Consider the following 10,887-nt stretch of genomic DNA (forward strand, 5'->3'; position numbering starts at 1 on the left):
CTATTTTCATATGCACCCATTTGGAATTCTTTTCGAGATGCCATCAAGGAACAATATTACCCTGTAAGGAGATATGAAGATAAATACATAAAGTGGACCACAATATGATAGGGAAGGGACCAAGATGTGCCAAAGTTCATAAATAATTTCCATACCCTTCACATGAAGCTCGGTATCAAGGACACTAAGCGAAATTTGGTGCTCAAGTACTGCGGATGTCTACACAAGTACATCTAGGACGAGATGGAGTTCTTGGACATCTCCTCGCTCGGCATGACGTATTGGTACGCTGTAAAGATTGAGAAGAATTTTAAATAGAAGAAGTGAGACTTTGGATATACGAATCCAAAGCAAGGAAAGGTGCCCCCAAACCATAGAACAAAGGACAAAGCCAAGGCGGGGCTACCCAGGACAACCCGTTGAAGCCACAAGCAAAGAACAACACCACGAAGATGAAGAAGGAAATGGGAAAATGGTGTGAGTTCCATAAGAGCTCCACTCACAATACAAGTAAGTGTCAAGCCAAGAAGTCATTGGTGGTCGAGCTGAAGGATTCTGAATTAGACGTAGGTCCTGACTCTGAATCAGAACTCAATAAGGGAACAGACAAAGGGAAGCAAATCATTGATGCAGAGCCCAGTGCCACCATGGCCACCAAAAAGATCTAGAAAATTGAGGCTGAGATCCAAAGGAGGGGGAACGCCTCTTCCACTCCCATATGTGGGTCAAGGGTTCTCAACTGTAGTTCATTGTCGAGAGCAGGAGCCAAAGAAACCTGATTTTAGCAGAGGTCATGAAGAGGTTGGGCCTAAACACTACATCACATCCATAGTCGTACACCATCAGGTGGATTCACCAAGGACGAGATCTTCACCTCAACCAACAGTGTCGCCTTCACTACAACATCAAGCCCTTCACAGATGAGGTACTGTGTGACATTTCTCCTCTTGAATTTTCTGATGTATTGTTAGGACAACCATACTTGTGGAAGCAACATGTTGTACATGAGTCTAGACCTCGTTCTGTGATTATTACTTTGGCTAATAAGTTGTAAAGGATATCGGAGGTAGCCCTGCTTACCGTCATCTCTTTGATCACTGCAAAGTAATGCAGTAAGATCATTTCCTAGACCAAGATTTTTTTTTTTCTTATGGCTTTCGCACAAGGCAAGAAGAAGGTTGTAGCCACGGCTTCCAGGTGAGGCTCCTCTGTACAACAACAACAACAGATGGAAAAGGTCATGGAGGAGTCCAAGGATATTTTTGCCTCACCCACAGGGGTACCTCTGCACTGTCAGATCAAGCACTCCATTGATATAATCTCGGGCGCGCCATTGCCCATGGACCAATCTATCAACACTCCGTTATGGAGAATGATGAGATCAAGAGGTAGATTCAGGAACTACTGCAGAAAGGGCACATTAGCCCAAGCTCATCACCCTGTGGGATCCCAATTGTATTAGTACAGAAGAAGGATGGGACTTGGAGGCTTTGTATTGACTATTGAGTGCTAAACAAGATCATTGTCGAGAATAGGTGCCCAATCCCATGAATTGATCACCTTCTGGACCAGCTCAAGGGGGGAAATAGTTTAACAAGATTGACTTGAAGTCAGGTTATCATCAAGTGCCTATCGAAGCCTCTGATGTGTGGAACTCTGCCTTCAAATCCAAGGAGGGCCTTTTTGAATGGTTGGTCATTCCATTAGGATTGATGAACACCCCTACAACCTTCATGATATTGATGGATGACATCTTGCAACCCTTTACCAATGCATTCCTGGTGGTGTATTTAGATGCCATCTTGATCTTCAACCAGAGATGGGAAGAGCACGTCCACCATATTTGACAGGTCCTTCAAACCCTTTAACAACACAAGATGTGTGCTAACTTGGAGAAATGAACCTTTGGCCTGGCCCAGGTTTAATATCTAGGGTACATCATTGATGAGCAGGGTGCATGTGGACCCATCCAAGATACAAATCATTTGGGATTGGCCAGCCCCAACTACTCTAACAGAGCTCCGCAACTTTTTGGATCTTGCCAATTTCTACTGTAGGTTTGTGTTGGGTTCTCTCATATCACTTGGCCTTTAAGTCAAGTCACCAAGGGCGAAGCGAAAGAAAATTTCTTTTGGTTGGAAACCCAACAATGAGCATTCTCCGAGTTGAAGGATCGCCTTTGTGCTTCACTAATGCTCATATTACCAGACCTGCAACAACCATTTGAGATTGATACAGATGCCTCTGACTATGCTATTGGTGTGGTTCTTACTTAACATGGGAATCTAGTAGCTTACCATAATGAGACACTTTCATACACAGTCTAAAAGTACCCAACTTACGACAAAGAAATATGTTCCATTGTGCAGGCCTATCGTAAATGGACACATTACATTACGGGGAAGGAAACGGTCATCCACATAGACCACTAGCCTCTATAGTTCATACAGACACAAGGGAAGTTGCAGAACGATCACCATAAGAAATGGTCCACCTATTTGCAACAGTTCCATTTTAACATTAAGTATAAGAAGGGCAGCACCAATAATGTTGTTGATTGCCTTAGTCGACCACCCATCATTGGTATAGTTTGTGGTTCAGAGGTTTTATGATTCAGTATCTTTTGAAGGTATACGCAGGTTTTATTAATGGAAGTAGCATATACACGTAGTTTGGGTTCAACCAAGTAGTGTATACATTCTGATGCATGGTTTTTGTGGTTACAACAGGTTCTGAATGATGATGCAGTGTTCTGGGTTTAGATTTGTGTACTGGTTACAATGATCTGTCTGTTCTAGTTGATTGGTTGAATTTGATTATGTTTGAATGAACGGTTGATTCAGTTGTGTCAGAGGTTTGGTGATTGTTTGATTCAGTATGTCAGAGGTTTCAGTGATTGAATGATTCAGTATGTTAGAGGTTTCAGTGATTGAATGATTCAGTATGTCAGAGGTTTCAGTGATTGAATGATTCAGTATGTCAGAGGCTTTAGTGATTGTTTGATTCAGTACACCAGAGGTTTCAGTGATTGATTGATTCAGTTATGATTATATCAGAGATTGATGATTGTGTTTCACTTATATCAGAGATTGATTGGGTTTCAGTGATTGGTTGATGCAGATGTATTTGATGGTTGTATTGCAGTGGTGATTGATTTTGAGCTTCAATGTTACTAATGGGTCCAATATAATTTGATGAAACGTGGCCTTCATATTGTGTTGTTGTGTACCAGGTGTATCTACTGTGAAAATTTATGAAACGTGGTCCCTGGAGGATACTAAGGGTTGGAGCCTTCAGTGAGGAAGTCGAAGCTTCTTGCCAGTAGTGGCTAGTGATTTGATCAGGGGGTTGGAGCTCCCTTCCAATAGTAGCTGGAGAACGAGTGAAGGTTGTAGCCTTCTGTAGGTCAAAGCCTACGTACTAGTAAATATATTGGCTAGTACAAGAACTAGGGGGTTGTAGCTCCCTTCCAGAAGAATTTGGAAAATGAGTGAAGGTTGTAGCCTTCTGTAGGTCGAAGCCTACATACTAGTAAATATATCGGCTAGTACAAGAACTAGGGGGTTGTAGCTCCCTTCCAGAAGAAGCTGGAGAATGAGAGAAGGTTGTAGCCTTCTGTAGGAGGGTGCCTGCGTACTGGTATGAGTCTGCACCAGTACAATATTGTAAACAAATTTTCTTATTATTAAAAGAATATAGAGACGAAAACAACAGGTGGTTTTCACCCACATTGGATTTCCACCTTAAATCTTGGTGTTCATGTGTGTTGCTTATGTATGATGGTTTATTCTATTATTACTGCACATGGTTATTGTTTAATGTTTAGTAAAGTACTGATGCATTGATTAAAGATCAACATATGATGAATTAACTGAATCATAATCTCACTAGATATATGTTGGTTGCCTTAAGAACACTTGCGTGCACATGCGAGTTCCCTTCACTAAAGTAGCGTATATAAATCTGATTATGGAAATGAAAAATTTATTGATTTGATAATACTGATTCACCCCCCTCTTAGTATTATTTCCAACAAGTCGTATCAGAGTAGGTCCTTCGACAGAAGCTTGATCACTTGAAGGAGATCCGTAGTAAACAATGGGAAAGAAGCTAAAGAAGAAAGCACCTCAAAAGAAGAAGACATATCAAAGAAACCGTGACAGTGGGCGAGACGATTGGCCTTTATGTGGAAGCAACTCTTCAGATTCGTAATCACCTCAGAATGAAGATGAACAAGCAAAAGAACTATCAGGTATGAATTTGTTGTTCTCTGGTGATATATTTCTCTGTTCATTTGAAGATAATGAAAGTGACAATGAAACAACTGAATTTGCTCTTATGGGTGAAAGAGAAAGAAATCAAATAGAGGTTGAATTTAAAAAGCTCATAGACAAAATTAGAGATAAAAAAGATCTAATTGATAAAAGGGAATGTGCCTACAAAGAAGAAGTTACCAGGTTAAAAGCCCAGTTGGAGGAAGGAAACAAAATAAAGAAGCAGTACAAAGAAAAGGAAGATCAAAGTCAAAGGCTGTAGGATGAAGTGACATCATTAAGAAATGAAGTGAATGAAAAGGACACAACAACCAAGGAACTTATAGAAAGAACCTGCTATTGTGAAGATTTTGAAGCTATTTTCATTTCTCTAAAGGAAGATCTCAAAAATTCAAATAAGCAGAATGGAGAACTACTCCAAGCATTTGAAGAACTAGAAAACAAAGTTCTCGAATTAAGGCAACAAGTGGAAGAAGGAAGAAAAGTCGAAGAAATCATAAAGATGTAGTATCTTGAAAAGGAAGAGCAATATTAGGTTGAGGTAAATATCCTAAAAGGTAAATTAGAAGAAAGGGATAATTTTTTATGATTTCAAGATAGTACTAAGATTTTGGATGATATTCTTAGTAGTCAAAGGTCTCCTACCATCAAATATGGTCTTGGTTTTCATGAATTTGTTAAAGGAGAATCTAGCTCACAAACTGAAGCAAAGAAATCTAGTGCAAAATCTGAAATTCTCAATAAGGAGATAAGAGGTTAACCCCATCAACAACCAAGGAAAGAAAGTCTTCAAAGAAAATCATTTACTCCTTACTATGGAAGTGATAATTGGTTCTTTCCTCTGATGAATAATGTTGAATGTTTTATATCTCATAATTTTGGACATGTTGCAACAAGATACAGAAGTAGAATGGTTCAAGCTAATAACCATCATGTTAGGTCCTTATAATACTAGTGATTACCCCGTTACTTTTGTCATTGTATCCCTTATTGTCATTTTTGTGACCCTATTGTCCCCATATTTTTATTATTGTGCACCCCAGAAGCCCACTATTGCTATTTATGTGGCCTTATATTAATATGGTTAGGTCGGCTTGGGTTATATTGTGACCCCTTAGACTCCTATATATAGAAAGGAAGTTTTGTCATTTGAATCATCCAAGAATTATTCATTTGTGTAATGTAAAGGAGGTTTCCCCCTCGAAGAGGCTTATTTCTAAGGCGTTCATCTATCTTTTATATCTTTTTGTGAGCTGGTTTCATTTGGTATCAGAGCTTTGGATTCTAGGGTTTCGCTGCTCCAAATAGGTCATCGTGGCATGTTCACTATAACTTTTTTCTGTGATGTTTCAGAATCTAAACCAAAAACCCATTTCAGAAGACATCGTGCTTAACCTTGGGTTAAAATTTCAGATCTTGTCTCGCTATATTTTTGGATATATAATCTGAGGAAGTTAGGGTTTCTACAAGCTCCTGAATTACATTCCAAACAGGTGACCTTGGGAAAATCGTCATAACTTTCTCTCTGAGCATCAGATTGAAATTTCATAAGAAGTTACAGAAAGAGGATGACCTGTAGTTTTTTGTGTATCTTGTTTAGGTCCTAAGGTCAAAACAAGGATACCTGGCACTTTAAACAAGTTTGCTCTTGTGAAAAGATATATAATCAGGTCATCTTGGGAGATTGTGCATAACATTTTCTTCAAGAATACAAATTTGATCAGACTAGTGGCATTGGAAACAGGACGCAGAGAGCTACTGTAGGTCCAAATTTCAGAACTAGAAAATCAAAAATTAGAAAGATATATCAGATTCAAATTGAGTGCCTACAAAGTGAAAAAATGTGTGTATTTTTTAAAATATTTGCATAAGCTTGGTTTGAAAAATTAGTTTGAAGGAATTTAAAGGGCATAGGGAAAAATTATTATCGGTAATTGATGCCCCAAAGAAAGAAAATGGAAACACCTAGTAAACAACCTGAAAGCTCTAGCATGACTCATGAAGAAGAGGAAGAAATGCTACATGATATATCAAAATTACGACACCAAGTGCAACAAGTGTCACTCTCACCAAAGCTAACATAAGCTAAGATAAATGGCGTGGAATCTAAGATAAATGGCGTGGAAGCTAAGATGAATGGCATGGAAGCTAAGATGAATGGCGTGGAAACTAAGATGGATGGCATGGAAGCTAGGATGGAAGCTAAGATGGATGGTATGAAAACATTGCTACTAGAAAGGCTTCCTAATGGAAAAAAGGTAGGAGAGGAAACTCATAATGAGAACAAAATGAATGTTAATCATGATTTGAAGAATGAAAACATGGAAGATTTGAAGAAATACATTTAAGGATTGAAGGAAGGTTTGAAAAAGTTGCTACAAGAAAGGCTTCTTAATGGCGAAAATGTTGTAGCGGAAACTCATGATGAGAACAAAAGAAATGTTAATCATGATTTTATAGACTCTAACATTGGAACAAAGACCCACCATGTTTCAAAGATCAATATGAGGAACTTTGATGGCAAGGATCCTGTAACATAGATACTACAGGTGGAGCAATTTTTGGATCTCCATAATGTGCAAAACACACAAAAGGTACGCATTGCAACTTTATATTTGGAACCAAACCAGTTTGTATGGTATCAATGATTTTGCTCTTGTAAACAAATTGTGACTTGGGAATTTTTTACGGAAGAAATGACCGCACATTATGAGGATATGAAAAACAACACTTTTTTTAGCCAATAGATGAACCTCAAACAAAAGGGTTCAATGAGGGAGCACATTGAGGGTAAAGGATATTCCAGAGGAGCATAGGATTGATATGTTCATAGGGACTTTAAAGGATAACATCCAACATGAGGTTCACCCTTGGGAACTTGACTCATTGGAGAAGGCATTCAGGTTGGAAAGAAAAATGGAAAGCAAAATTATGGCAACAAGGAAGCCTACCACTCACAACTATAAGGAGGGAAGCATTGTTTCCCCCAGCCATCCATAACCTACAAGGTTGACACTCCAACAATTGGAAGAAAAAAAAGAAAAAGGGCTTTGTTATAGTTGTGATAGCAAATACACTAAAGGTCATAAATGTGTTGAGAAGAAATTATTTTACATAGATTGTGAAGAGGAGGAAGAAAAGGAACAAGAAACACCAAAAGAAGAGGATATACACCAGGTACAAACCCTAGAGAAAGAAGAAATTAATCCAACCATATCTTGTAATGCATTGGCTGGAATTACCACTCCTCAAACTATCAAGATAGAAGGACATATCAAGAAGAAAAAGGTAATAGTGTTGATTGATTCAGGAAGTACCCATAATTTTATTCATTGTAAGATAGCCAAGGAATTGAATTGCTTCTTATATCCAGCACCGAAGTGTCAAGTGATGGTTGCAAGTGGAGGAACCATTAATTGCTCTGGAATGTGCCATAATATCAAGCTATCCATGGGAGAATATGTATTGAATAGCCCAATCCTTTCCATTCCAATGGGTGGTGCTGATGTTGTACTAGGAGTCTAATGGCTACAATCCTTGGGTACAATAGCTTTTAATTTTCAAGAACTTTTCATGAAATTTTCTTTGGAAGGAAAGGAAGTTGCATTAAGAGGTATCACAGGGAAACCGGGAAAGATAATAAGCTCTAATGGACTGACAAAGCTTTTAAGGAAAGAACAACGGGGCGTAATTGCACAATTATGTTCACTAGAGGTCCCCACATCAAAATCATCTATTTCTCCAGATCTCCAAAAAGTATTGGACAATCATTCCAAGGTATTTGAGACTCCCAAATGTCTCCCACCTATTCGTGATCATGATCATGCTATTCGTTTGATTCCAGGAAGTGTTCCTCCGAACATCAGACCTTACAGATATCCCTATGCCCAAAAAAAGTGAAATTGAACGTATGGTTGTAGAAATGTTAGAGGCTGGTATAATTCAACCTAGTTAAAGTTCTTTCTCTGATCCAGTAGTATAGGTGCACAAGAAGGATGGATCATGGCGCATATGTCCAAATTATAGGGAGCTCAACAAGCTCACTATTAAAAATAAATTTCTCATTCCTGTCATTGATGAACTATTGGATGAATTGCATGGATCGATTTATTTCACCAAGTTGGATCTTCATTAAGGATATCATCAAATTAGAATGAAGACTGAAGACATTCCGAAAACAACATTTAGAACTCATGAGGGTCATTATGAATTTTTGGTCATGCCTTTTGGCCTTACCAATGCACCTTATACATTTCAAGGTTTGATGAATTCCATTTTCAAACCCTTCCTTAGAAAATTTGTGTTAGTATTTTTTGATGATATACTAATCTATAGCAAGTCTTGGAAGGATCATGTTCAACACGTTGACAGGGTGCTCAAACTATGAAGGAGAAACAACTATATGCAAAAAGTTCCAAATGTTTCTTTGGAGTACAAGAGGTGGAATATATGGGTCATATTGTATCTCATGAAGGTGTTAAGGTAGACCCCAGCAAAATTAAAGTCATTAAGGAATGGAAAATCCCCACATCCATAAAGCATCTGCGAGGATTTCTCAGGTTGACAGGGTATTACCGCAAGTTTGTTAAGAATTATGGGAGAATAGCAGCATCTCTAACAATATTATTGAAGAAAGATTCATTTTTATGGGCTCCAGAAGCAACGAAGGCCTTTGAACATCTTAAAGAGGAAATGTGCCAAGCACTGGTGTTCGCTATGCCGGACTTCACAAAAACCTTTATTGTGGAATGTGATGCCTCAAGAAATGGAATTGGTGTTGTTTTAATGTAAGAAGAAAGACCCATTTCTTACGAAAGTCGTCCAATCAAAGGAAAGTATTTACACAAAGCTATTTATGAGAAGGAAATGTTTGCAATGCTACATGCACTTAAGAAATGGCGACCATACCTAATGGGAAGACACTTCAAGGTAAAAAAAAGATCATGATAGTCTTAAACACTTTTTAGAACAAAGATTATTTTCAAAAGAGCAGCAAAAATGGGTCACAAAGATGTTGGGTTATGACTTTGAAATCATCTACAAAAAAGGGAAGCGAAATGTTGTGGCAGATGCACTCTCAAGAAAGGATGAGGATGTGGAAGCATTGCTTTGTGCAATATCTATTATCCAACCAAATTGGATAAATGAGGCAAGGGATGAATGGAAGAATGACGAAGAAGTGGGGGCACTCATTCAAAAGCTACAACAAGATCCCAGTGCATCTAATACATTTAGCTAGAAAAATGATTCATTATGGTACAAAGATCGCTTATACCTATGTAAAAATTTCCAACTCAAACAAAAGATTCTTATGGAATTGCACGCCTCTCCCTTAGGAGGGCACTCAGGATTTTTAAAGACTTACCGCAGGGTTAAGAAAGAATTTTTCTGGGATGACCTTAAATCTGATATTCAAAAGTTTGTGGCAGAATGTTTGGTTTGCCAACAAAATAAAGTTGAAACAATTAAGACCCTGGGTCTACTACAACCTTTATCCATTCCAAGTCAACGTTGGGAGGAGGTTTCAATGGATTTTATTAGAGGTTTACCCAAATTCGAAGGGAAGAGTGTCATCATGGTGGTAGCTGACAGACTTACCAAGTATGCACACTTTTGTGCATTATCTCATCCATTTAAAGCTAGTATAGTTTCTACTGCATTTATGGAAACAATTAAAAAGCTACATGGAAACCCAAAGATTATTGTAAGCGACAGAGATCCCATTTTCACTGGAAATTTTTGGACATAACTATTTTCTTGTCTTGGTACTCTGTTAGCTCATAGTTCATCATATCATCCTCAATCTGATGGGAAAATTGAGATAGTAAACAAATGTTTGGAAGGATATCTTCGTTGCTTTGTATCTGATAAACAAACACATTAGGTCAAATGATTGCCTCTCACTGAATGGTGGTATAACACTTCCTTCCATACTTCAACGAAAATGACCCCATTTATGGCACTTTATGGATATCACCCACCATCCATCACATCATACTTGAAAGAAAATTCTAAGGTTCAAGCAGTGGAAGATCACATCAAGAATCAACAACAAGTTCTCCAAATCTTAAAGGATAACCTCACCTTGGCGCAGAATAGAATGAAATAGCAGGTAGATCGACATCACAGTGAAATAAGTTTTGATGTAGGTGATTGGGTATTCCTACGGCTACAACCATATAAACAAATGTCCCTCAAGCAAGCTAAGAAGGATAATAAATTATCACCAAAGTATTATGGTCCATACAAGGTGTTGCAAAAGATAGGTACAATGGCATACAAATTGGAGCTTCCTGCAGCTTCCCGAGTGCACCCAGTTTTCCATGTTTCATGCTTAAAGAAGGTTATAGGTGACAAGCTCCCAGTTCAAACAATATTGCCAGAACTTGATGAGGAAGGAAAGATCATATTGGAACCTGAAGCAGTTAAAGAAACAAGAACTTGACAGCTATGAAATCGATCAATTTCAGAGTATCTCATCAAGTGGAAGAACTTACCCGTTGAAGATTCCACATGGGAGGATGAGAATTTTTTATAGAAGTATCTATAACTACTCAAGCATTGAGGACAACACTTTTTTGAAGGAGAGGGGCATGTTAGGTCCCTATAATAC

The sequence above is a fragment of the Pinus tabuliformis genome, chromosome 3_2 (assembly GCF_031772625.1).
Source record: "Pinus tabuliformis cultivar Carrire ecotype Pingquan chromosome 3_2, CPIR1, whole genome shotgun sequence".
NCBI lineage: Eukaryota > Viridiplantae > Streptophyta > Pinopsida > Pinales > Pinaceae > Pinus > Pinus tabuliformis.